The 27,285-nt window shown below is 45.8% G+C and overlaps 1 protein-coding gene across 6 annotated transcripts in view; it reads left to right on the top strand.

The window, feature by feature from the left end:
* The window catches only part of SH3GL3 (SH3 domain containing GRB2 like 3, endophilin A3), a 130,710-nt gene that overhangs the window by 7,227 nt on the left and 96,198 nt on the right, over positions 1 to 27,285 (top strand). The window lies entirely within an intron of this gene.

The following is a 27,285-nucleotide window of genomic DNA, read 5'->3' as shown; positions in this document are numbered from 1 at the left end:
TCCTTCAGACCTCCTTTAAAGGCTCCTTCTCAGTCCCTTGAACTCTAAATCCTGGAGCGCCCCAGGGCTCTGGCTTGGACACCTCCTCTTTTTATAGCTTCCCCTCTGCCAAAGTGTCTTATCCTGCCTCACGGATTTACATGCAGTCTATACATTGACTGTTCTTTAAATCATATTTCTGGCCCAGACTCTCCTCCTAAGACCCCTAAGAAACTTATACAACTGCCTGCCTACATCCGCTTTCCCCTTAGATATCTAAAAGGCTCCCAGACTTGAGATGTGCAAAACTGAACTCTCCTCCACCCCAACTTGTTTTTCTGCTGGTGGTCTCTATCTCAGTAAACCATACCAACATGTGCTCTGATGCTCAAGTAAAACAAAATGAAAATGAAGATTCATCTTTGATTTTTTTCTTTTCCTCCTCTCTGCTTCATCAGAAAGTCCTTCCTCTTGGTTCTGTTTTTAAAATAGATCCCTAATCTATTTACATTCCTCTATCTCTGCTGCTGATATCCTGGTCCTGGCCACTGCCTCTTGCCTGCATGGCTGCAGGAACCCCCTAACCAATTACCAGGCCTTATTTGAATAAGAGTGAGGAAAGTGGAATCCTTGCCTGCTCCCCATCTTAGGGGAAACCATTCAGTCTGTCACTGTTAAGTATAGTCATGCATCGCTTAATGATGGGGCTGCATTCTGAGAAATGAGTCGTTCGGCATCTCTTGTCGTGTGAACATCATAGAGTGCACTTACACAAACCTAGATGGTATAGCCTCTGCACGCCTAGGCTCTATGGCACTATCTTATGGGGCCACCATTGTATATGTGCTTCAGCGTTGACTGAAATGTTGTTATGTGATGCATGAGTGTATAATGTTAGCTGTAGGTTTTTTGGTAGATATTCTTTATCACATTCAGGAAGTTCACCTCTATATTTTTTTCTGAGTCTTTTTATAGTGAATGAATGTTGAATTTTGTCAGCTGCTTTTTCTACATCAGTTGATACGATCACATAATGTTTCATTAGCCTGTTAATATGGTGGATTACATTAATTGAATTTTGAGAATTGAACCAGCTCTCCATCCTTAGAATAAATGCACTTGGTCATCATGTGCATTTCTTTTTAAATGTATATGCTTTCTATTTACTAATATTTTGACGTGGGTTTTTTGTGTCTACATTCGTGAGGGATATTGGTCTTTAGTTTTCTTTTTTTTCGTACTGTCTTTGTGTAGTTTTGATATCAGGTAATACTACTTTAATAAAATGAATTGGAAAGTGTCCGCTCTTACTCCGCCTCCTGGGAGAGCTTGTGTAGAACTGGTGTTAATTCTTTAGACATTTAGTGGAATTTTCTAATCCTTCTGGGCTGGGAGGTTTCTCATTTGGGAGTTTCGTTAGTTTGTGTTTTTCAAGGAATTGGCTCATTTCATTTAAGTTATCAAATAAATGTGTGGAGAATTATTCATAGTATTCTCTTATTGTCTTTTTTGGTGTCTGCAGGATCCATAGTAACATCCCCTTTCTCATTCCTGATTTTGGTAATTTGTGTCTTCTCTTTTTTTCTTTGTCAGTCTTGCCAGAGGTCTGTCAGTTTTATCGATCTTTTCAAAGAACCAGCTCTTTGTTTCATTTTCTGCGTTGTTTTGCTGTTTTAAATTTCATTGATTTCTGCTCTTATCATTCTGCTTCCTTCTTCGTTGCTTGCTTGGGTTTTTTTTCTTCTTTTTCTGTGTTCTCGAGGGAAATCAGATTATTGATTTGAGGTCTTTCCTCTTTTCTGTTGTGTGCATGAATGGTATATATTTCCCTCTCAGCTCTGCTTTAGTTGTGTCGCTAATTTCGATGTGTCATATTGTAATTTCCATTCACTTCAGTGTACTTTTTGACTTCTCTTGAGACTTTCTCTTTGATCCACAGATTAGTTAGAATTATGCCTTTTAGTTTCCAAGTGTTTGGAATTTTTCCTGTTATCCTCCTGTTACTGATTTGTAGTTTGATTGCATTATCATTAAAGAACACACTCTGTCTAATTTCAATTTTTAAAAATTTGTTGAGGTCACTTTACGGCTCAGGATATGGTCTGTCTTGGCCTGTGTTCTGTGGGTACTCGAAAACAATGTGTATCTGCTATTGTTGGGTGGAGTATTCTATAAATATTGATTAGGTCCTGTTGGTCAATAGGGTTGAATTCTTCTTTATTCTTAGTGATTTTTTGTCTGGTTCTATTAATTGTTGGGAGAAATCTCCAAATATCATTGTAGATTTGTCTGTTTCCTCTTTCACTGCTGTCCGTTTTCGCTTTGCACAGTTTGCAGCTCTGCTGTTTGGTACAGACGCATTTAGGGTTGCTATGTCTATGTGTGGATTTACCCTTTTTAATCCACTACCATTATATAATGTCCCTCTCTGGCTTTGGTAATATTCTTTGCTCTGACGTCTACTTTACCTGAATTTAATGTAGCCAATCCTACTTTATTTTGTTTAATGTTTTCATGATAAAAATTTTTTCATCCTTTTACTTTCAACCTGCCTATATTGCTATGTTTGAAATGAGTTTCTTGCAAACAGCATATAGTTAGGTCATACTTTTTAATCCACTCTGCTAGTCTGGTTTTTTTGGGGTATATTTGGACCATTTACATTTGATGTAATTATTTATATGTTAAGGATAAAGGCTTTCATTTAATTCTTTTTGCTTTTTGTTTGTTCTCTCTGTGTTCTATTTTTTGCATATTTTCCCCCTGCCTTCCTGTGTGTTACTTGAACATTTTTAGAGTTCCATTTTGATTTATATATAGTGTTTTTTGAGTGTCTCTCTTTTTATAGCATTTTCAGTGGCTGTTCTAGGCATTACATGCTATATACAAGACTTATCACAGTCTACTGGTGTCTTCATTTTACTGGTTCCAGTGAAATGCAGAAAACCTATCTGCCTTTGTGTCTCATTATCCTCCCCCACTTATAACATCACTGTTAAATATTTCCTCTGTTTACATTTAGAAACATTTCAGTTTAGGAAACTCAAGAGAAGGAGTCTATTCTGTTTACCCACATTCTTGTTCACTCTGTTCTTTCTTCCTTCTCAAAGTTCCAGAGTGACTTCTTTTAGGATTTCCTTTCTGGTTAGAGAAACTCCTTTATCCATTCTTTTTAGGGTGGGTCTGCTGGCTACGCATTCTCTCAGCTTTTCTTCATCTGAGAATGTCTTGATTTCTCCTTCATCCCTGAAGGATATTTACTCTGGATATAGGATTCTGGGTTGATGGTTCTTTTCTTTCAGCACTTGAATATCATGCCACTTTCTTCTGACCTCTGTGATTTCTGTTGAGAAATGTGCTGTAATTTGAATTGTTTTTCCTCTATAGGCAAGGTGTCGGATCTCTCTCACTGCTTTCCAGAGTCTTTCTTTGTCTTTAGTTTTTAGAAGTTTGACCCTGATGTGTCCTGGTGTGGATTTCTTTTGCTTTATCCTTTTTGGGATTTGCTTAGCTTCTTGAATCTGTAGGTTTATATCTTTTGCCAAATTTGGGAAGTTTTCAGCCATTATTTATTCTAGTGCTTTTTTAGCTCTGCCCTCTTCTCTCCTTTTGGGATTCTGATGACGTGAATATTAGATCTTTTGTTATGGTCCCACACGTCCCTGAGCTCTATTCTTTTTTTTTTTTTAAAGTTTATTTCCTCTCTGTTGTTCAAATTGGGTAATTTCTATTGTTCTGTCGTCTAGATCACGGATTCTTTTCTCTATCTCTGACATTCTACAGTTGAATTTCAGGTTGACTTTTTAATTTTAGCTATTATATTTTTTAGTTCTGCAATTTTGATTTAGTTGTTCTTTGTATCATCTATTTCTTTCTAAAACTTTCTATTTCTTTCCTGAGACTTTCTATTTTTTTAATTAGTTTCAAGCATGTTCATAATTGCTTATTGGCTCATTTAAAATCTTTGACAGATAATTTTAATGGTTCTATAAACTTGTTGACATGTATTGATTGTCTTCTCTCATTCAGTTTGAGATCTTCCTGGTTCTTGGCATATTGGTGATCTTTTCATTGAAACCTGGGCATTTCAAGTATTATTTGATGAGATCTGGATCTTATTTAGAGTAGCTGCTTTGACTGGCTTTCTTTGCCACCTCTCTGGCAGGGGAAGGCCATGGTGCCGCCTTGTTACGTCCAGGTGGGGGTCGATGTCCAGGTTCCCCACTCAGACTGTTGACATTCAAAGTGGGGGCACCTCCTTCCTACTGGGTGGGAGTAGGAGTTCTGGCTCCCCACTAGGCCTCCTCTGACACTACCCTAGCAGGGAGGGGAGAGACGCCTCATTGCTGCCTGTGGGAGTGGAAGTTGAGGCCCCTACATGGTCTCCAGTGACCCCAAAGGTGAGAATGAGGCGGGGGTTTTACTGCTTGCTGGGGATGAAGTCCCAGCTCCCTACTTGGCCTTCTCTGGCACCACCCCAGGGGATGTGGGGTTAGAGTTGGGTCGCCTCATTACAGCCTGGTAAGGTGGAAGTCTAGGCTCCTCTCTCATCCTTTCCTGGTGTGGGTGGGGGTGGGACCACAGTTTTTCTGTGGTGTTTGGAGTGGAGCTGGAGTGAAGTGGTTGTTATCTAAACATTTTCCGTCTTGCTAGGCTGCCCCTTGCCCAGTCCTTTGGCTAGACAGAGCAAGTCTTTATTGGAGCTTTTTTCCCCCCGTATCTGTTAGTGTTTCTAGGTTGCTGGCTTCTTCAGCTCCAAGTCTTGGATAGGTGAGGGGAAAAGATAACTCAGGAAACTCACAACTGTGTCACTTCTTGGGTCCTGAGGTTGCTAGCCAGTATGCCTTCTTTTCTCTACCTTCCGAGGTCTCCTTATGTCTGTGTTTTATATAATGGCCAGGGTTTTTAGTTGAAGTTAGTGGGAGGACTAGGGAAAAGTGTATCTACTCCATCTTCCCTGAAACAGAATCCTTTGTGTTACTCAGTTAAATTCCCTTCTTAGCAGATACGGCTGTGTGATAATTTCCAGTCCTGTTTATCTCCTTTGGTGTCCTCAGTGTTTTGGACACTGCCTGGCAAATAGCAGGTGCTCAGGAACTCCCTGCTCATATTGAAGGAACACTGAGCAGGCAGTGAGGATGGTGACCTGGAGCCTGGCTGGTCTGCTTCTGTTTAACTCCAACCTATTGTTTGCCTTGATTATCTTGATTTTGGGAGAGGAACGTTCAAAATCCAGATTTTATACAAAATTTCCTAGTTTTTGAAATAGTAGCAATTAATTTAAAATTTTAAAAAGCTGTGCAGACCCAAAGAAAAACATGTGTTATGAATTAATATGGTCCCTTCCCAAATGGTTGGCAACTTTGCCTTAAAGGTCTTAGACCTGGCGTGTATTGCTTGAATGGTCCATCTGCAGGTCGACTTTTTCTCAGGTTTGAATGGCAAGAGGATGATTCCTGCTTGCCCTTGGCGTTGCCAGTACTTGCTTGGGAGTTAAATATGGTCTCTCTGGAGAAAGCTCTTAGCTTTTTATCTGGGGACGTTCCCTGGAAAGCTTGTTGGAAGGCAGATTGGATGGCACTGAACTGAGCATTTGCCCGTGTGCTGTTGTGCTCTTCGAAGGAGCTTGGCTGGCATAACCTGGGACCTGTGGAGTGATCAGGTGTGAGGGCAAGAGTTGTCAAGTCATGCTACAGATTCTCCAGTGGTGAGTGGGCAGAGCAGCAGAAGGCAGCTCTGAAATGAGTGGGCAGCTTTGCACGATGGTGCAAATGCTGGCAAGAGACGAGGTGGAGGTGGTGCTTTCCTCATAGTGACCTATTTAGGAATATTTTGAAAAGAGGATGCAAGAATAGGTAGTTTCCAGAATATTCTAAGGCAGATATAACCCCTTCTTGGGTGCTTTCATTGAGCCTTAGCATGTCATAAGTAAACGTTATGTATCTTAAAACAGATGTTAACAAATTTTATATAACTTGTAAAATTTGTTTAAAAGAAGCTAACCGACACCCTTGAATTTTATCCATCCTGGATCCCTACTATTCAGATGGATCTCTTAGACCAAGTGCTTTTTCCAAGAAAAGGCAGAGTCATTGTCTAAAACACGTGATCATTTCTCTTTAAGGGTTGATTTCTCGATATGAAGAATGACATCTTGGACCAGGAATAATGTTATACAGTTAGCATAGAATGCAGAAATTTCAGAGTGAAATGACAAATGAAATCCCACAGTTTGGCCATAAATTTCAAGGATTTTGGCCCTTGGAAGCTCAAAAGCCAAAAAATACACTTCTTTTAATTCTCTTGCTTTTCAGCAGTGGATTCCTTTCCTGGGGACAATGGACGGAGGCCCAGGGTTATTTTGAAGGAGTAGAAGTGGGAGTGAGAGCAACTGGGAAAATAAAGGAATTTCTCTTTTCTTGTAATTTTCCACCCCTGAGTGGGCATTGTTAATCAAGTATGTTAAGGGTGCCTTTCATTCAACTCCATCCTACAGTGTTTGAAAGCTAAACTTCCAGGAATTGCACCTCTGTTGAGGTTGGTGCAAAGAGCTTGGAACTGTGGAGGCCGGAAGCTGCATTTGAATAATGGTTACACCAAAATGGCGGAGCTCATGGCCTCACCAAACAGTGACACTCATTGCCAGGGGAGGTGGCAGGGAATACGGGGAAGCTAGCGGGATTTGGAGTTGGGAAAAGTAGGTCTCCCACATTTGCCAAGAAGTGTGACTTTGGGAGAATAACTTAACTCTCCTTGGGATTTCATTTCCTCACCCTAAATGGGGACAACGAGACCAGTATCAGAGGTCGTTCACGGGAGTTTCCATTTATGGAGCGTTTTTTGTTTGTATGGATTGTAAGTAGGTACTTAACCCACATACGTAATCTTCACAGCAACCTCCTGGCGTAGCTACTGTTTTCACCATGTTAAGAAAGCAGAAAAGATGAACAGTGCTTGAAAAGTGGCTGCATCTAATTCCTCCCTGTGTCCTGGTGTTTGGCCTGGGTCTCATCCGTGCATTGTGCAGCGAATGAATGAGGAGGTCCACAGAGGTGCAAAAGGATGCTCTCAAGTTCACAGAGTGTCCTCGTCTCAGAGCAAGGGCTTGCGCTCAGCAATGACGACAGCCTCTCTTTGTGGTTCTTTCCCATATAATGAACACGGTTTCTCAAGAATGAATGAATTAATGCACAGGCTGATAAACTAATTCTTCTGTAAGGTATAAAAGGCTTGCAATATTTTTTTTGCCATCATAATTACATTAAAATGAAATATTATATCATATTTGAATGTTTATTTACATGCATTTTATTGTATGGACCAGGTTCCAGGGAGTACATACAGACCATGAAAGACACATTGGGGCGTGTTTGACGCAACGATGTATGTTACCTGCTGCCTTGGCTGTCGGCCGCTCTCTCCTCTTATCTGCCCGTGCTTGGGAGTGTGTATGATATGTGTGTGTTTTCCTTGCCTTGTTTTCTCCCTGTTCCCTGGCTGTGGTTGGCTTCAAAGGTGGCATCTATCACCCCTCCACCCCAAAATTATTGTAGACTAGCAGACTGTGCCATCCATGTCTCCTGGCAGCTATCATATTTCTTGCTTCTTGGCTATATTTGTGGCTTCTTATTGTAGTTTTGACTCTCTTTTTTGATCCTCCCAACCTCAACATCCAGTCACTAAGTCCTGTGTAGATTCTACCTCTAAATATTCCTCCCCTTCTTCTGGTCCTCTCCATCTCCTCCTCATCCCCGTGCTCCATAGGGCTTATGGCTCTTGCCTACCTGAGCTTTGTACACTAGTGTAATTTGACCTCATCATTTCCTTCCCGGGGCTTGCCATGGGGTTGCCAGAGGCATAGGGTAGACTCTCTGTTCCTTAACTTGGTGTGTGGTATCCTTTCCTGCTGCCCCAGCTCCATCTGGCAGCCCTCACCCTCCAGTCTCCAGCAGCCTCAGGCTCATTCCCTCCTCTGCCTGTTCCATTACTTCTGCTTGGCAAGCTCCCCCGCCTTTGAGCCTGCAGAGCTCCAGCTCACCCAGCTCCCTGCGTTCTTCCTCTTTTTTCTCCAACGCTGCTGCTTCCCCTCACGGCTCCTTGAGCCCCGGGTGTACGCACATTGACAATGCCGTGTTTATGTGTTAAAATTATTTTGGTTACTTCTTGAGCCCTCCTAGTAGATATTGTAAACTGCTTCTCACTCAGAATTCATCAGAAATGCTTGTTGAGTGGATGCATGACTGTTCATGCTTACATTCTTCTTTCATGACTTCGAGCTCACAAATTTTATAGAAATCTGAGGGTTGTAGATTCCCAAAAGCTGAATAACTGAGGTGTTGCCCCAAAATTAAAATTTCCTTTTATTGTATTAGTCTTGTGTTTAACTCTGGCATCGACCTTGTTTTGAGCTTCAGCTTTTATAAATTAGGAGTCAAGATTCTTAAAATTTTATCTTCATATCCAGGAAAAATGCTTTGTGATCCACCAGCCGGTCATTCCATGAGTATTATCACAGTGCTCGTTGGTGTTATTTTGCAGAGGTGCTGGATGCTGTGCAAAGTATTTTAGATGCAGGATCCCATTTTTTCCTCATGATAACTATCAGGAAGGTGCTGTTCTTCTGTGTTGTTGCAAATGGCAAGATTTCATCTTTTTTATGGCTGAGTAGTCTTCCATAAAGGTATTATGCTAAGTGAAATAAATCATATGAAGAAAGACAAAAACCGCATGACTTCACTCATAAGTAGAAGATAAAACAACAGCGACAACCAAACATGGATACAGAGAACAGATGGGTGGTTACCAAAGGGCAAGGGGTGGGGGTGGGGTTGGAAGGGATAAAGGGGGGCATTTGTATGGTGACCGATGGAAAGTAGACTTTTGGTGGCAAACACAATGTAGCATACACAGAAGTGGGAATATAATGATGTACACCTGAAACTTATATAGTGTTATAGACCAATGTTACTTCAAAAAAAGACCCCTGGAAAAAGAAAAAAGAAGTTACTATTCTTACCCCCCTTTACAAAGGAGGGAATTAAGGCTTGGCAAGGTTAAGTAAAACTTGTTCAAGGTCATATAGCTGGAAAGTGGTCCATGAGGACTCAAGGACAGGCCTGTGTGAGTCCAAGACAAGTACAGTACTTGTCGCCACTGCGTGAGGTAAATCCATCGCCATCCTCCAGCCTCTTCCTCGTGATTTTTAGTCTTTGCATAAATTCAAGGTGTCTTCATCGTTCATTTGAACCAGATGCCACCCGTTCAAACTGTTATTACATACAAGCTGTAAACCAGGGGCTGACAAACTATGGCCTGTGGGGCCAAAATAGCCCGTCACCTGCTTTTTTGTATGGCCCATGAGCTAAGAATCATTTTTACATTTGTTTAATGGCTGAAAAAAAAATCAGAAGAATAATATTTTGCGACACATGATAATTACATACAATTCGAATGCAGTGTCCATAAATTAAGTTTTGTCGACACACACCCGCGCTCCTTGTGTTTCATTTGCACGCGCCTTACCTCTGGCAGAGGTGGATGGTTGTGACAAGAGACAGCATGGGGCGCCAAGCCTGAAATGTTGTTATCTAGCCTTTTACAGAAAAAGTTTGCCAGCCTCTGCTCTGGACTATAAGTCCGGGGAGTTTGTATGTGCTGGTAGGCATGTTTCTGAAGCCCCGGACAGAACACTAAAATGTCTTGTCTGCCTCTGCAACTGGGTGGTGCATTTTTTAACAGTTCTGATCCATCCTGGCGGCCTGAGAAGGGGCTTGCTCTGGAATATGGACCTTGAGGGTACGATCGATGTTAAGTGAAATAACATCCGGTGCTGGAGGGGAGTGGCTGCAGGATGTTGACTTGGATGGGAACACAGGGGACTCAAGAAGTGTTTTCTGGTCACAGGTTGTTGGGCCTTCTGCCGTGTACCTCGCTGTAATTCCTCACCAGGGAAGCAGCCTTGCTCCCCCGACCGGGTTGACTCCACATCTGTCATCGTTCCCTCCTTGTTTTGATCATTCCGCCTTTATTTTGCTTTCTCCTCTGCTTCATTTTGAAAGAGTCCCAATCTGCATTTCTTGCCAGTTCTCCGCTTACTTTTCTCAGGGCTCAAAATGATTCTGGAGGATGATGTCATTTTCATGTTTATCTTTCCTCTCCAGCATGACTTTGATGAACTATGCGTATTTTCATTGGTGAGCCGTGTTCTAAGGGAGTTGATCGTCGCGACCCTTGCCAGGGCTGGGGTCAGCTTTAGCCCTGGTTAACCTGAGTCGATCTGCACAATAACAACGGAATGCCTTGGGTGTATTACAGCAGGAGTGGATCCTATATGTTCTATAGGCTTTTCAGAGACGTCATGCAGAAATTATGTGAACCAGATGGTACCCTTCTGAGTTGCCAGACATGCATATTTTCAAGAAATATGGTGTGTTTATTCTCCTTGGGAGACTTAGAGGGGGTTCTTGGGGAATGGAAATCAGCTGAAGCTGCCATCACTGAAAAATTCTTTGGAGCTTGCCATCAAAATAAGGAGTGTGATATCAGATGGCCAACGTGGAGTGTTAAGGGACAAATATTACTGGAGATTTATTTAACTTCTCTGAGAATGGAAAGCCCCATAGACTGAGGTAATAGAAGGTGTAATCCATGATATGTTTTTTTCTTTAACAAGGCTGTTGATTTGCCCGCTTAGATCTCTTCGGGGTCCTTTGGATCAGTGGGAGCAGGTGGCTGTGAGTGGGTGAGGTTGCGTGTGCACGGAGGATGACCCCAGAGTGAGACCAAGCATTTAACCGAAAGCTAAGGGGACGGGATCTTAGAAGACGAGACTTGGGAGGATTTGCAGGCTACAGAAGGGGCAGAAGCTGTGTGAGGACAGCCGTTGGGTTTCCTGCGAGCAGGCAGGCGATACGGATGCGTCGCAGTTACCTCTGAGCATTGCCTCCAAGCAGGGATGGCAGAGGAGGAGGTGGTCCCTCTGCAGGTAACATGGAGAGCACCGTGGCTCCCAGGAGCCCCAGCCGGGTGGGGAGAGTAGAGCTCGGCTCTCTGCGCTGGCCCCGGTGTTTCCCCAGAGCCTCGGTTTTCTTACTGTAAAATGGAGATAGTCCTTCCTGGGGCTGGTGTCTTTATGAAGCTCACACAGTGTCTGGCTCCGTTCTAACTTGTAGGGTTGTGGTGAGAATGAGAAATTAGGTATCTGAAGTGCTTTGCACCTAATATACGGTTCAGTAATGGTGACTTTCTTATAATGAACATGTAGCGGGGAGTTGTGTACCTGTGGGTGAGGTTTGGGTTCAGAGTCAGGGAGATCTGGTTCAAGTCCCCGCCCAGCCATTTAGGAGCCAGGTGACCTTGAACAAGTCACTTCCCTTCTATAACCCTCAGTCTCCCCTTCTGTGCAATGGGGCGAAAACCAGCTCTGACACAGTGGACTCACTCAGAGGATCGAATGAACTAGTGTGTGGGAAGTGCCCGACCTGGGCTCGCCCAGAGTGGACTCCAGAGAGCGCTGCTGTTTGCTTTCTCCGCTGGCTGTCTGCCTGGGATGGACAATCAAACTCTGCTCCTCTAGCACAATTTGGCCAAGCTTCGCCCTCACAAGCTCTCTGTGCCCTGTGAGAACCCTCTCCGGGGTCCCTGGGGAGCAGAGGGCCTGCTTGGTTGACAACTTAGGTCTCTCAGGTCCTCTCAACCCCTCCACAATGCCACATGTTTCCATACGGCGTACGTTAAAGTCTGCACTTAATTTATGATTTAAGGGGTAGGTACGTATTTTCAGGATCCTTCAAAGGTGAGCACATTTAGGATCGACACTGAAGGAGCATCGCCTGTTTCAATTATACTGTAGGTAGTGAAGCCTGATGGTTAGAGTGACCCTGAAACAAGAATTTGTGGAGAGGTAGTTTCTTCGGTTGTTGTTGGTTTTGCGTTGACCCCAGGAAAACCAGTGGTGGAGTTGGGAGGAGAGAGACAGGGAGGAGAAGGACGCCAGGAAACGGGGGCGCTATCGTGTCAGTCACCTCTGAGGGCCTGGGGGGTTCTGTCCTGCTGGGGAACTCTCCGAGCCGCAGGGAGCCACCTGAGACTTACTCCAGCCAGAGGCGGGAGCCTGGGGCGTTTTCTCCACCTGCCCGGGCCGTCGTTGGCCCAGGCTGCTCCTGGGAGCACTGCTAGTCTGCCCACCACAGGGCTGATCCTCATGTAGCTATAAAGAAAAAAAGTACCCAGTCTGAAAGTTGCAGGTATTTGCAGTCAACGGTCTTGATCCTGGAGGGGAATCCTGGGGGACATCAGGGCGGGGGCACTGGCAGCGTCTGCTCCCTGCCTCTCTGTGGACGGCTGCCCCTCCACCTGTGAGCTCTGTGGGCTTGGGTATGCTGCTTCTTGTGCCTTCGTTTTGCCATCTGTAAAAAGGAAAATAATACTCCCTCCTTCTTAGACCTGTGATGGGGGTTAATTGAATGGATGTTGTAGCATGCTTCACGTGTAGTAATTGCTAAATAAATGCCAGCTTTTATTACGATGCGCTATTTCATTGAACTTCTTCAGGTTCTTTGTGTAATTAAATTTACTCTATTCATTGTGATATAAGATGAAAGTCCTTTGGATGAAAATTAATTTTTAGTTTCCTTGGGCGTCAAAGTCATTTTTTCAATTTTTATTTATTTTAAAACGATTACAACACAAATGAAAATTTCTTAAAGTGAAAAAAAAAATCTCCTTTGATCCCACCACCCTTACGTTATTATTTTTATCTTTGTGCTCCTTTGGAGTCTGTCCGTATAAATTCGTTTGTCTGCACTGCTGTAGTAATTAGTGACAAAGTCCGTTGGTATCACTGTTTGCTCTAATCATAAAATGAGAACCAGGTACCAGGCACGTTCACAGGCCTTGCTCCTACATTCTCACAGCTCTGTGAAGAAGATGCTACTGTCTCTATTTGACAGATGAAGAAACTGAGGTACGCAGAGATTATGCAACTTTTTTCAAAGCCCACCTGGTACTTTGTGGGGCCGGGCTGAGCCTGGGCAGATCACGGAGCTCAGCCTGCCCTCTGGGTGCCTCTCATGACGGGGGACCTGGAGTCTGCCTTGCAAGTAAGTTCACTGGGACTTGCCATCTTTCCTGGCACCTGTTTGTTTGTTCTTCGTGGGTTAAGGGAACTAATTCCTGCCACAGAGAATAGAAACACGCTGAAATTATCTTTCACTGCATGACTTTGGAGCCAGGAGCCATGCGACACTAGGCTCTTAGCCGGGCATTGGATTTCCAGTAATTTGTCCCATTTGCTTTACTAAAGGGCAGCCGCATTGAAGTGACTTGGGCTCCCTTCACTGTCACCCCCACTGCCCTTCCCGTGTGCTGTCGTTCACCTCAGAAATGGCTGAGTTTGTTTGTTTTTGACGTCGCATTAAGCCAGGCAAACATATTTTTTCAAGAACTAAAATTTCAGGTCGGCGGAAGGAGACACGCGATGTTTTCATTTAATCCCGAGTGGGATTCGGGATTCGTTGACTGGGGACACCCAGCACCGCGTGAGGATTACTGGAGAGTCAAGGGTGGATCATTTTTTTCTGATGAAAATACCTCCTTTGACTTACCCAGAGAGATATGTGGTTTAGGCGGCGTTGAAAAACAGCTGCCCTTGCCATTTCTGCCTCCCAGAGGTTGTGTTCCTGGATTTGATATTTTCTACCCGAGACACTTCTACTTGAGAGACAAATATTGCAAAAGGCCTCGGGGGGCATTACCTCTGTTGTGGGGAAAGGAGTTAATTTTCTTATTAAAAGAAGGATGGCATTAAAGAGAGAACAGTCATTTCCAATTTATTACCCCGCAAAAAGATTATTCTAGTTTATCCTCTCACATAGTGGTGTTTCAGAGTGCCTGTTTGTCGTATTCTTGTCAATACTGGGTATTGTTACTCTTTTTAAATTTTGCCAGGTGATAATTTTTTTTGTGTGTGTGTGAGGAAGATTGGCCCTGAGCTAACATCTGTTGCCAGTCTTCCTCTTTTTACTTGAGGAAGGTTGTTGCTGGGCTAACATCTATGCCATCTTCCTCCATTTTATGTGGGACACCACCACAGCATGGCTTGATGAGTGAGATCTGGACCTGCAAACCCCAGGGTACCACAGCAGAACTCATGAACTTAACCACTACACCACCAGGCGCCCTGCTATGGCAATCGATTTAAAAACATGTTGTATTGTTTTGATTTGTGTATGTTGATTTCACATAAGTGCTGGCCATTTGCGTTTCTTCTTTTATAAATTACCTTTCAATAGTTTCCATTTTTTCTACTTGATTGCCATTTTCAAATTTATCTTTATATATATTCAGTATATTAATCCATCACTCTATATCTTTGAATGATTTATTTAGCTCATCCTCTGTGGTTAGACATTTGTGTTGATTTCCCATTTTAATTCTTCTCACAAATTATGTCCAAAATTTTTTGAACATAAAATAGTCTTTCCTTTTTATATATTCTGTTCTTTCCTGTCCCTGTGGAATTCTTGTTATTCTGTATATTCACTACCCTCCCCCCCCCCCCCCGGCCCCCCTCAGGCTTGTCTTCTAAGTCTCTGATTTGGTTTTCTTTGATATACGAGCTGGCTTTTCAATGCTATTCTGTTTTTAATTTGACAGTTACGTTTTTCTGTGGATACAAATTTTGATCTCAGTTTGTCCTTTTTCCAGAGATTCAATGTCATCATGAATCCCACTTGGGGACAGGAATAAGTGAACTGTTTTCACGTCTTCTTCCACTGCTTTCTGATTTTCATGGGCGTACTTACTTTATCTCTCAGATGGCTTCTGTTATTTTGATAGCCACTTGCCACACATGGCTGTTGAGCATGTGAAATGTGGCTAGTGTGACTAAAATAGAGTTCTAAAATTTTATTCAATCTTAGTTAATTAAAAGTTAAATTTAAATGGCCACATGTGGCCAGTGGGTCTGTATTGGGTAGCATAGCCACCATGAGGTTAGAGACCCTCTGTGTTTTGTTTACTGCTGTGTTCCCAGCCCCAGTGACACATAGTAGGCACTTAATGTTTGTGGAAATAATGAACGAGGCTGGAGGATATCTCTGGCAGGCTCTTGTTTAATTCCTGTGCCAGTGGTTCCTTTTCTCTTTGTGTGTCTGCCCAAGGTTAGATGGGGCTCTCTCCCTTCTTTAGTAACTACCCCATGGCCCTCTGTTATCCACTGTGCATCTGACCAGTGAGTGAGGGATCCATCGTCCTTGCCCCGGGCATTGTTGTCAGCTTTATGTCTTTCAGAAATGTCTCAAAGCTGCTGCCAGGTGGATGGGAGTTGTCCCAATTTTCAAAGCTGATCTAGACAGTTCTCCACTCTATAGTCTATTGGTCGTTCTAGTTGTTCTAACACCATTTGTGGAAGAAACTGTCTTTGGTCCGTTGAATTGCCTTTGCTCCCTTGTCAAAGATCAGTTGACTGTATTTGCGAGGGTCTGTTTCTGGGCTCTCTGTTCTGTTCCATTGATCTGTTTCTCACACTGTCTTGATTACTGTAACTTTGTAGTAAGTCTTAAGGTTGGGTACTGTCAGTCCTCCAACTTTGTTCTTCTCCTTCCATATCTTGTTGGCTGTTCTGGGTCTTTTTCCTCTCCATGTAAGACTTTGGAATCAGTTTGTTGAGATCTGCAAAATAACTTGCTGGGATTTTTACTGGAAGTTTTAAAATCTTTTATTATGGAAAACTTCAAACATACAGAAAACAAAGAGAAAGATATAATTAACACCTCTACCTCATCATGTACAGCTCACAGTTGTTAACATTTTGTTACCTTTGCTTTATCTCCTGTTTTTCCTGAAATATTTTGAATGACATCATAACATTTCATTCCCAGGTCCTTCTGTATGCATATCTGAAAAATAAGGGTATTTTTCTATTTAATGATGCCCCCATTGTCACACTTAATAATGATTCTTTATATCATCCAATGCCCAGCCTATATTCATACTTCCCTAATTGTCCCCAGATGTCTTTTCTAGCTGACCTGTACAAACCAGGATCTAATCAAGGACCACACGTTGCATTTGGTTGTTATGCCTCTTAAATCTCTCTTTTTAGAAAAGTTAAGGTGAAATTCTCACAACATAAAATGAACCACTTTAATGTGAACAATCCAGTGGCATTTATACATTCACAATATTGTGCAACCACATCTCCGTCTAGTTTCAAAACATTTTCATCACTCCAAAATGAAACTCCATACCCTTTAAAGCAGTTAATCCTTATTCCCTCCTGCCCATAGCCCCTGGTGACCACAAATCTGCTTTCTGTCTATGGATTTACCTATTCTAGATATTTCCTATAAATGGAATCCCGCAATGTGTGACCTTTTATGTTGCTTCTTTTACTTAGCATGTTGTTGAAGTTCATTCATGTTGTAGCGTGTATCAGTCCTTTATTCCTTTTTATGGCTGAAGAGTCTTCTGTTGTGTATATATATTTCAATTTGTTTATCCTTTTATCCACTGATGGACATTCGGGCTTTTCCGTCTTTTGGCTATTGTGAGTAGCGCTGCTATGAATATTTTTCTTAGCCAGCTTGGGCTGCTATAACAAAACACCATAGACTGGGTGGGTTTTTTTTTTTTTAAAGATTTTATTTTTTTCCTTTTTCTCCCCAAAGCCCCCCGTTACGTAGTTGTATATTCTTTGTTGTGGGTCCTTCTAGTTGTGGCATGTGGGACGCTGCCTCAGCGTGGTTTGATGAGCAGTGCCATGTCGGCGCCCAGGATTCGAACCAACGAAACACTGGGCCGCCTGCAGCGGAGCGCGTGAACTTAACCACTCGGCCACGGGGCCAGCCCTGAGTGGGTGGTTTAAACAACAAACATTTATTTCTCACGGTTCTGGAGGCTGGAGAGTCCAAGATCAAGGTGCCCCCAGATCTGGTTCCTGGTGAGAATCCTCTCCTGGCTTGCAGATGATCACCTTCTTGCTGCGTCCTCACGTGGTGAAGAGAGTGAGCTCTGGGCCTTCCTCCTCTGATTATAAGGAGGGCCCCACTCTCATGACCTCATATAGCACTCGTTACCTCCCCAAAGGCCCGACCACCAAATATCATCACGTTGGGGAATACGGCTTCAGAGTGTGGGTTTTGGGTAAGACAAACAATCAGTCTGTACTGTTCAGCTCTCTGGCCCTGCCACATTCATGCCCTTTTCACATGCAAAATACATTCATTCCGTCCCAACAGCCCCCAGACTCTTAACTCTAGCATCAACCCCCAAGTCTAAAGTCCAAAGACTTCTGTAAATACCCTCTGAACCAGGTGCAGGTGAGATTCTGGGGCAGAATTCCTCTCCAGCTGTGAACCTGTACAACCAGGTAAGTTACATGCTTCCAAAATACAGCGGTGGCACAGGCACGGGGTAAACATTCCCATTCCAAAAGGGAGAAGTCAGAAGGAAGGAAGGGATTATGGGTCTCAGGCACATCCCAAACCTAGCAACGCAAATACCATTAGACCTTGAGGCTCAAGAATAAGTCTCTGGTTCGATGCACCAGATCAGCCTTTGGGACCCACCTGGGCAGTGATCCCGCCTTCAGGACCCATTGGGGTGGTGTTCCCATCTCTGTCCCTCTGCCAGCCCAAGTCACACCCCCAAGGCTCCAGGTGGCTGCCATCTGGTCTGTTGAAACTGAAGCGATGCACCTCCCCCAGACTTTGAAACTGAGGAGCAGCCCTGAGCATCTCTGAATTGCCTTTGGGATCAATTTTTTTCCTTATCTTGGAGAACAGTACATGTTCATAGCTAAATAGGTCTGTGGTCCAGTCTTGTAGGATCTAAGAAATTGCTTCATCTTGTCCTGTCTTAGTCTCCTTCAGTTCAAACTGGCAGTGTTTCTGCTGGGGTGGCTGGTTAGGTCCGTGGTTCACACCTGCACTAGTGTCCTTGTCAAATGGTTGTTCAGCCACACCCTTAGTGATCTTCAGAGCGAGCTTTCTCATCTTTTGCAATATGAATAGACCAAGAATTTTCCAAATCTTTAGGTTCTGGTTCCTTTTTGCTTGACAATTCCTTCTTCAATTAGTTTCTCTCTTCTTTCATTTTACTGTAAGCAGTCGGGAACCAAGCTGCTCCTTCACCATTTTCCTTAGAAGTCTCCTCAGGTAAATATCCAATTTCATTGCTGACAGGGTCTACCTGTCACAAAGACTAGAACACAGTTCAGCCACATTTTTTTGCCAGTTTGTAACAAGGGTCGCCTTTTCTCCATTGTCCAGTAGCATGTTCCTCATTTCCATCTGAGACCTCCCCAGAATGGCCTTTACTGTCCCTATTTCTACCAGCATGCTGTTCACGATTATTTCTGTATCCTCTCAGAAGATGGAAGCGTTCCCTTCAGGTCTCCCCTTTTCTTTCTGAGCTCTCACCAGAACCGCCCTTACATCCGTGTTTCCAGTGTCCACCTGAAGCTCCTCCAGCCCCTCCCCATGGCCTGGTTCCAAAGCTGCTTCCACGTTTTTAGGTGTTTGTTACAGCGGCCCCCCGCTTCTTGGTACCAAAATCTGTATCAGTCAGCTTGGGCTGCATAGAACCTAATACCATAGACTGGGGGGCTCGGAAAACAGACATTTTTTTCTCACAGTTCTGGAGGCTGGAGTCCAGGATTATGGGGTTGGCACATTCAGTTCCGGGCGAAAGCCCTTCTCCTGGCTTGTAGATTCATCATCTTGCTGTGTCCTCACATGGGGGAAAAAGAGAGACCTCTGGACCCTTCTTCGTCTTAAAAGGATGCCAAGCCCATCATGGAGGCCCCCTGTGACCTTATCTAAATGTATCTCCCTCCCAAAGGTCCTGCTTCCAAATACCATCCCATTTGGGGTCTGTGCTTCAACATATGCCTTTGAGTGGGGGTCGGGCACAAACATTCAGGATGCATCAATACTCATGTACAAATATTTGAGTACCTTTTCACTTTTGGGGGGTATATAACTTACAAGTGGAATTGCTGGGTCATTCTTAAGTCTTTTATACTCTAGAAGAGTTCCTTCACCTGAGTTTTTCTTTCTGTTCTTTTTTTCCCCCAAGACATCAATTTGTTGAAATGACCAGGCCAGCTGTCCCACCCTTTGCCTGTTATCCAATTGTTTCCTCATGCTGGTTTGCAGCCTGTTCCTCTAGGCCTCGCATCTCCTAGAATTTGGCTGCAATGTTTTTATTTTCTCTGCAGTCTCCTCCTTCCTCAGTTCATTCTTCCATTCGCCTCTTCCATTTGGTATGTGGCCTCTTTGGGGGGAATGTGTCCTCATCCTGTTGTGGACCCAAAGCAATTTCTGCTCTTCCTTGCAGTAATGTCATGTGCAAGAAGGTCTTTGCTCTTATTCCGCGAGGAACTACTTTTGTTCCCTTGCACTTCAGATTCCGGTCACAGGCCTCAGACGGTTGTGTTTCTATTTCCTGGTCCCCGAGTAGGCCTGGTGTTGGCTCGGGGATGTGATCCACTGCTTGCTCGCAGCACCCTCCCGGTCCTCGTTGAGCTGGTGTCTCCAACGGGACAGTTGTGGTCTGTGGCACATCTCCAGCAGCTCTTTTTTCGCTCTCTCTTTTCCCCTCACCGTCCATTTCTGATAAAGTGGATGTTGGCCCTGCAGGACCTGAGGCCGCTTCTGATCTTCTTTCACAGCATGAAATTTCCACCTGCCTGTGCGGGCACCATTCCCAGGGGAGGAGGCCACACACCCAGGAATGCAGTAGTCTAGTCGTCCGTAGCAGCTGTAGATGCAGGATGTTGAAGAACAGAGCTTAGTTATGAAACATAGGGACCCGACCTCTTCAGAAAGGGGTTCCCGGCGGGGCAGGGCTGGTTATGTGGTTTGGATTGAATTCTTGGAGGCTTTTGTGTGGGAGCAGCCAGTGGGGGTAGGATGTTGATGGGGCCCCTCCCAGCCCATGTGGCGCTCTGCGTGTGAATTAGGAAAGAGCGCCTGCTCCTCAAGACACTTTCCTTCCGTGTGTGGGAACGTTGGCGTGCTGTACTGGGTTTCTTGACTGCCACTTGCTAGACATTGCCCGGTAAGTACACAAATCTGCAATGTCTGTGATGGAAAGGGTGTGCTCCCTTTGATGCTGCGCAGTTGTCGCAGCTGCACACTGCAGCCACTTTGGGTTTTTGTCTGATGGTCACTCGTCAGTGACTGTGCACCTGAATTCCTTCCCATCGGTAGAAGATCCTTCTGATTTTGGTATATAGTATATGGATGCTTATCTTTTTCACGTCTATTGTTACTCTCTTCCCCCAACTCTTACTAGTTTTCATGGGCACCTTAGTGAGCATCCAGGCACTGAGTTGCTGCCTCCCCGACCCAGAAGACCCAAGTTGGCTTTTTGACCAAGATGCTGGTGGGTTCTGCGGCTCTAACTCAGTGCACTGGGGTTGGCTGGGTTCCTGGAACTCCACCATTGCTGGGGCTCACTCCCTCTGTGCTGGCAGGTGGGGCGCCTTATGAATAGCCGGTCTGTTTTGTGGCTTCGTTTCTTCTGACGGCATTCTTGTATGACGCCAGGAAATGAGGCTGGTTCCTGAGTGTGACTCTAGGAATCAGGCTCATTGGTCTCCTTCCCCTAATTAAGACAGCAAATACCTACATGTGAAGGAAATTCGAGCAGCACAGCAAAACTAAAGAAGAAAGGAAAAAGCCACCTGAAATTTCCCATCTCCAGGGTTCACTGCTGTTACCTCCATTTCTCCATCCCTGTTTCCACCTTCATCCAATTTACTTCTCCAGGATGTTACTGCTTCTTTTGAGGGGGGTGAGGCCTTTCCCTAGTCCCCCCTGCAGTAACTGCTTTTCTGTTCCCCAGCCCTTGGCCAGTGTTTGATAGCCCAGGGGCAACTTCATGTGTTTGAAAACTGCATTATTCTTTCATAGCTACAAACACAAGCTTCTTTGCATAGCTAATGGTCCAGTAACCTTGGGGCACAATAGTTTTGGATTTCAGTCTACCACTGCTGTGTGATGTTGGGAAAGTCACTTAACTCCTCTGGGCCTCCACCTTTATTTAAAATGAAGAGGCCGAACCAGAATGTGCTTTCCAGGTGAAATCAAGCAGAGGAATTAGGTTTATTTGAGAGAAAATAGCCTGTGGGGCAGGTTGGTGCCTGCTGTCAGTGGAGTCTAGTGGGAATGGTCTGAGGAGATAAAGCAGATAGTTAGCTAGCTGGACAGACAGATGAAAGGGAACCGAACCCTGTCTCTGTGGCCTGGGCGTTTTTTTCCAGGCCGAGGGAATGAGATCACTGGGGACAGACTCGTGTGTCCCTTAGAGGTCTGCTAAGAGGTTGGGGAGAGATTGATGACGTTGTGAGAATGAACCTCAGGGAGAAGGACGAGGTTGGGACCCTCAAGAGGTCTGCACTCTTGGGTACTGGGCCTCCCCCTCTCTGTGGGTCTAGGCTGCCTCCCTTCCCGTGTGCTGTGTTCACAGTGTCCCGAGAGTGAATGCTTTGTGCCTCATATTTTCCTCTTCTTCCAGAGGCTTTGATTAGCAGGGGCTTTGCTCTCCACACTGCGTTGTCCCAGGTGACTCTTGCATGCTGCTCACCAAGAATGCCGTTCAGGGGCATCTCCTGGGGATAACAGTTTGTTTTCTCTGGTAAATGTAGTGGGGAGAAAGTGTTCTTTGTAGGTTTCGAGATCTCCCCCACAGGCACAGTGAGGAAGGGGAGGGTGCTCCCCAGACAAACAGGAACCTCGCGGTCACTTCCTTGGGCCAGAAGTGATGGGCCGTCTCTGTGATGTCACAAAGGCAGCTTCACCAGCTGTCTGTAAAACTGCCCCGGGTGTCTCTCTGGGCAGGCTGGCGCCTGACCTTCAGGAAAACCAGACCAAGCTCTCTGGAGAGCAGTGTCATCCTCTGGACTTCGTTCGCTTTTAATGACCAATTGGCCAGGAGTTTTTAAATGAATAAGACTGTTTTCCCAAGGAGCAGGGTCCTAAGCATTGAGGATGCTCTTAAGTGAGACTCTGAAGGAATGGATGGCCTCTTTGCTGGGATAATATGTAAACCACCTGTGCCTTACCTGGCAGATAATGGGTGGACAGATGTCGGGGAAGAACGATAAACTTTGAGAAGTAGTTGCAGAAAGTGGGGCGTCCTCGTGAGCAGGGAATGACGGTCAACTAAAGACCTGCTGTGCTGGGCTGGGTCTGAGATCCTGTGGAGATGGAGGAAAGCAAGACATGCCACCTTCCTTTGAGAAGTCCCAGGGAGTGTGTCGGGGGACAACAGCAGAAGCGATAACGCCAGTGGGAGGGGTGAAGTGCTGTGTGATAAGGTGGACACAGGTGGCACCTGCCTGGAGTGAAGCAAGCTCCCATCTTACTAGGCTGTGTTTTGTATCTCAAGTCTTCTTCTTGACTTAATTGAGCTGATATAAGCGACGTAGTGTTTGTGACAGAGTGAAAAATAAATATCTGGTCTTTGTCGCTGGTTTCTGACACCCCGTTCCTAAAACCCTCGGAATCCCCTGAGTGTTGAGTGTCTTTTATATGCGAATAAGCATATAAATGATAAGCATATAAATGCGAATAAGCATTTTATATGACTGTTGGCTGGGGGCGCCTAGGTTGCCTTAGGATGGGGCTGGTTGCCAGAAAGAAGAAGGCAGGATTAGAGGGTTGGAACTTTTAGCCCCGCCCTCTGACTTCCGAGGATGGGAGAGGGCTGCAGATTGCGTTAAATCACCTTAATCGATCATGTCTACTGATGAAACTTCCACAGAAACCCTGAAATGACGAGGTTCGGAGAGCTTCCGGGTTGGTGAGCCCATCGAGAGCTGAGAGAGAACGGTGTGCGAAGAGAGGCCCGGGCGCCCTGTGCCCCCTTTGCTTCCTTGCCCTGTGCAGCTCTTCCATTTGGCTGTTCCTAAGTTGTCTCCTTTATAATAGACTGGTAATCGTAAAATGCCTTCCTGAGTTCTGGGAGCCGTTCTAGCAAATTCTCAGACCTGAGGAGAAGATTGTGGGGACACCCCCCCCCACTTTGTAGCCAAGTCAGACAGAAGTGGGGGTCACCTGATCCTTGAGACTGGCATCTGAAGTGCAGGCAGTCTTGTGGGACTGAGCTCTTGAAGCCATTGGAGTCTGGTGCTATCTCCGGGTAGTTGGTGTTAGTTGCACTGTAGGACACCTAGTCGGTGCTGGAGAATTGGAGAAGTGTCGGGTGGAGAAGAGACCCTACACATTTGGTGTTGGAGTATTTTGAGTAAAAACGGATCCGTGTCTCTGATGGCTTTGAGACGTGTAGGCTGGAATGTTGTTAGTCTGGGATGACGTTGAAGGAATTGGCACCTCAGAGGCGACTGGGAGAAACTCCTTCCGGCCAGTCGTCTGCGTGGTTCCTGAGCGCACACCGTCAGCAAGCGTTTCTTGAGTGAGTGAGTTGGATGACATGGGCTCATTCAAGAAATATCTTGGGTACTTAACCAAAGTGCAATGAAGCTCTTTCCCAGACATCAGTGGCTGAAGGTCTTCACCCTGTCAGGATTGTCTGAAGCGCTGGATTGGACTAGAACACGCTCTGAATTTGATTTAGTGTCCCTTCCAGGGCCTGAGCCTGTTTTCTTTAGCGTGCACTCATGCGCGTTACAGTGCAGTAAGGCTGACTTTTCTTGTGAAACGGTGTAGATAAGATTTAGAGGATCTGAACATCTCTCCGCTTGGGAATTTGTTGAAGCTGAAGTGTAAACAGAGTCACACAACCAAAATTCAAAGACAGAAATACACACGGTGTCTGCGGTGTTCTGGTATGTGAGTTGATTGCGAAAGGTGCTTGGTGTTTGAAAGGTGCCCTCAGGAGCGGGAGAATAAGTCACATCTTCAGGTCTGCGTTCCAAGTCACGAAAGAACCCTGCTCAAAACTCGCTGGCAAGGCCTTTGGTCGACACAGAGCCTGACTTGTTCACTTCACATTTGCGCAGCTCCCACAGCATATGGCAGAAGCTGGCCTGCTTGGGGATATGCCGAATTGAGCAACATAACCAACCAGTGGAAGGGGAGACAGGCTTGTGTGAGGCTGGCAAACCTTTCGTCCTTAGAGGCCCTTCCCCATGGGGCGGAGTTCAGGGACACAGCATCACCTGCAGGATTTCTTGTCAAAAAATAGAACCGGGATTTGAGCCATCTTCCGAGCCTTTAGGTTACAGTAAATACAGAATGTAGGGGAACGTGTTAAACAACACTCTAGAAGGTGGAAATTCTAAAGGACGGACGACACATTTCTTCAATACATAAATGGCAAAGGACAAGACAGGGAGGGAGGTGTCGATGAAGAAATCTTCTCTGACTCTGGGGCGGTTCCGGTGGATGCTGCGCCCAGGTTCACTGCACTTCTGCCTCGACAACTTGGGGAGGCTGCCCGCTGGAACCACTGGTGACCCTCTGCCTGAGGGCTTTTATTCTGTCCACGCGATTATGAGTGGCAGGCAGAGTTGAGAGCCAGAGAACGAAAGGCCTGGAGAGTTAATGACACTCAGCCTCAGCCAGTGATGGACGGGGGAAGTGGATAACCACCCCACCTTCCTCGCTGCCTCCCAGCGTTGAGATAGCCCTCAGGCGTGCCCGACGCTGTCTCTGAGAGCTGTCAGGACTGTGATCCTTTGGTCCCCAGTGGTATGCACCCTTTGTTGGCGTTCTTCCCTTCCCTCCCTCATTTCCCTGTTCTCGCACCAGTTTTGCTGATATCACCTCCCAAATAGACTGTTTGCACTTAAATCCTTGCCTCTGGGCCTGTTTCCAGGGGAACCAAACTAAGACAGAGGCGAATCCATCCCCTGCAACATGCAGACCTCATTAGCATCCCAGTTTCAACAAACCATCTGTAAGAAGGCGAGAGGCCATTGGGGGAACATGATCACCGACCGGATGTCAGAGGACATTAAGGAATTTTTTAGATGTGAGAATTGTTCCTGGTTATGTTGGAAAAGCAGAAGGCTTACCTCTTAGATATATGGCTGAAAGTATTTGCAAGTGAAATTGCATGATGTCTGGGATTTGCTTTAGAATAATCCAGTGGTTGGTGGGGTGAGTGCTGGGAGGGGGATAATGGTGAAATAACAAGGGCAAAATTTTAACAATTGTTGAAGCTGGACAGTGGCTACCTGGCGGTTCATTACACTGTTTTGTGACATGTTCAACATTTTCCAGAGTAAAATGTTAAAATGAAAAGAAGCACATGGATGCCCTTCTCGTCCCCTCGTCCCCCGACTTGAGTTAAGATTACATTGTCATCTTCCCAGTCTTGGCACCATGACTCGCCAGCTTTGTTCTGGGTGGGTCGGTGGCTCTGCCGATGGATGAGTTCTTAACATCTCAGTTCTTGGCCCTTCTCCCCGCGGGCAGCCTCCATTTCCCCCCCTGCATCCGCCATTCCCACAGCCAGCCTGGAGACTTTGGCCTCCCTCAGACCTGCTTCACCCTGAAATCTTAAATTCCATCCCGTGAGCAGCTGCTCGTAAGTCAACCTGTTCCTCTGGTCCTCTTGCACCTACTTTCCAGTCTGTAAGCACCCTGTCCCCCAAGCCCCGCCATGCAGCCATAACCCATATGGTCTTGACTGTTAAATGCCAGGACTGTGGGGGCGGACATCTGGGGAGGGGTGGGCCTGGGGCCGCTCCTATAGAGTGGTGGTCAGTAACTTTAGTGGGATAGCAGGGAGGGTGTGGTGACTTTGGTCTTGGCAGTACCCCAGCGGTGTTAGAGTCGGGGTGGGGGTTCGAGAAAGGGGGAAGTGTCCCCATGTTTCTAAGAGGAGGAGTCGGAAACCTCAACTGGGAGGAGCCAATGAGAAAAGAGTTCAGTGCCTAGGAAGAGAGGGTTGGAGGAAGCTAGGGTTGATGTCAGGGCGTTAGCCAAGTGGCCGGAACTATTCTAGAGTAAAAGTGTAGCATAATCAGGAAACTGAGGCAGAAGCCCAGTCTTGTGAACTGAACACATGAACACATGGGGTCGATTTAGGGTCTACTGCCCGAGGCTGACCACAGGTGTTCTAGGCTTCGGGCAGCAAGTAGAATGATGGCCGTGCTCAGCCACTGAAGGGGATGGAGCCGTGCCCAGTGGGGCTGGTTTCTGGTGGGCTCTCTCGCTGGAGCAGGTTGGGGTTGGGGGGTGCCATGGAGAACCTACAGGCTGAGGGTCTTTTATGTTTGTCTTACTTATTGAGAGGTCTCAGCTCTGTTCATGTGTAGGAGTGCTTTTTTTTTTTTTTTTTTTTGCTGAGAAAGATTGGCCCTGAGCTAACAGCTGTTGCCAATCCTCTTTTTTTTGCTTGAGGTTGATTGCTACTGAGCTAACATCTGTGCCAACCTTCCTCTATTTTGTATATGGGATGCTGCCACAGCATGGCTTGATGAGTGGCATGTAGGTCCACGCCCAGGATCTGAACCGATGAACCCTGGGCCACCAAAGGACACTTTTCATTTCTGTCATTATGACTTGGCCAGTCCACTGCAGCTGGAGATGGGGTCCTGGCTGCTGAAGTGGAAGAGGGGCCGTGGTCAGGCTCTGGGCCCCTCCTCCCTCTCCTCCTCCTTGGTGCCCCTTCCCCTGGAGCAGGGTGCAGGGGGACAACTGGGGGGGCCGGATTCTTATGCATCTCTTGCTGCGGGTGGTGTGCATGGGGTCCCTGTTCTTGCTGTGGTTCCCCCGGTTCTACCTGGAGTGGGCAGCTGGGCCCTGGTCCTTCTGTTGCTGAGGACCCCACCTCCAGAGTGACAGCCGTGCCTTCTCCCTCTGGCCCCTCGGTGGTGTGCAGTCCGTCTCCCTTCTCTCGGTGCTGTGTCCCCTCACTTACCCCTGAGGCTGCCTGGAAAGCCCTGGGGCTCCTCTCCTGCTGTTCCCTGGCTTGTACCTTCTTGTCCTGTCGGGGGAATGAGTGGAGTCTCCTTTCAGACCCTCCGAGGGCCGTGGGGAGCAGTATTCCTTCCATGAAAGCATCTCTGATCCTTGTAGGTGGTTATCTTGGAGTCCTCCCGTCTTGGCTTTGGGGAAGGGAAAGTGCCCTCTTCGGTTTCCCATGAGAAGGGAAGAAATAAGAAAAATAGCTACTATGTATATGGTGTAGTTCGAAGCACGTTAAGTATTTTAATTGATTTAATCCTTGTGACAACTGTATCGAGTAGGCATTATTATCTCTGTTTGATAGACGAGGAATCTGAGGACCAGAGTGGGTGTGTATTGCCCTAGGTCACAAAGCATACAAGTGGCAGATCTGGGATTTGGACCCAGCCTGTCTGGCTTAGGTGTTACCTGTTCTTCT

Source organism: Equus przewalskii, chromosome 1 (assembly GCF_037783145.1).
Source record: "Equus przewalskii isolate Varuska chromosome 1, EquPr2, whole genome shotgun sequence".
Lineage (NCBI taxonomy): Eukaryota > Metazoa > Chordata > Mammalia > Perissodactyla > Equidae > Equus > Equus przewalskii.
Note: the sequence above shows the minus strand (reverse complement) of the source record. Positions and strands in the feature narration are given on the sequence as shown.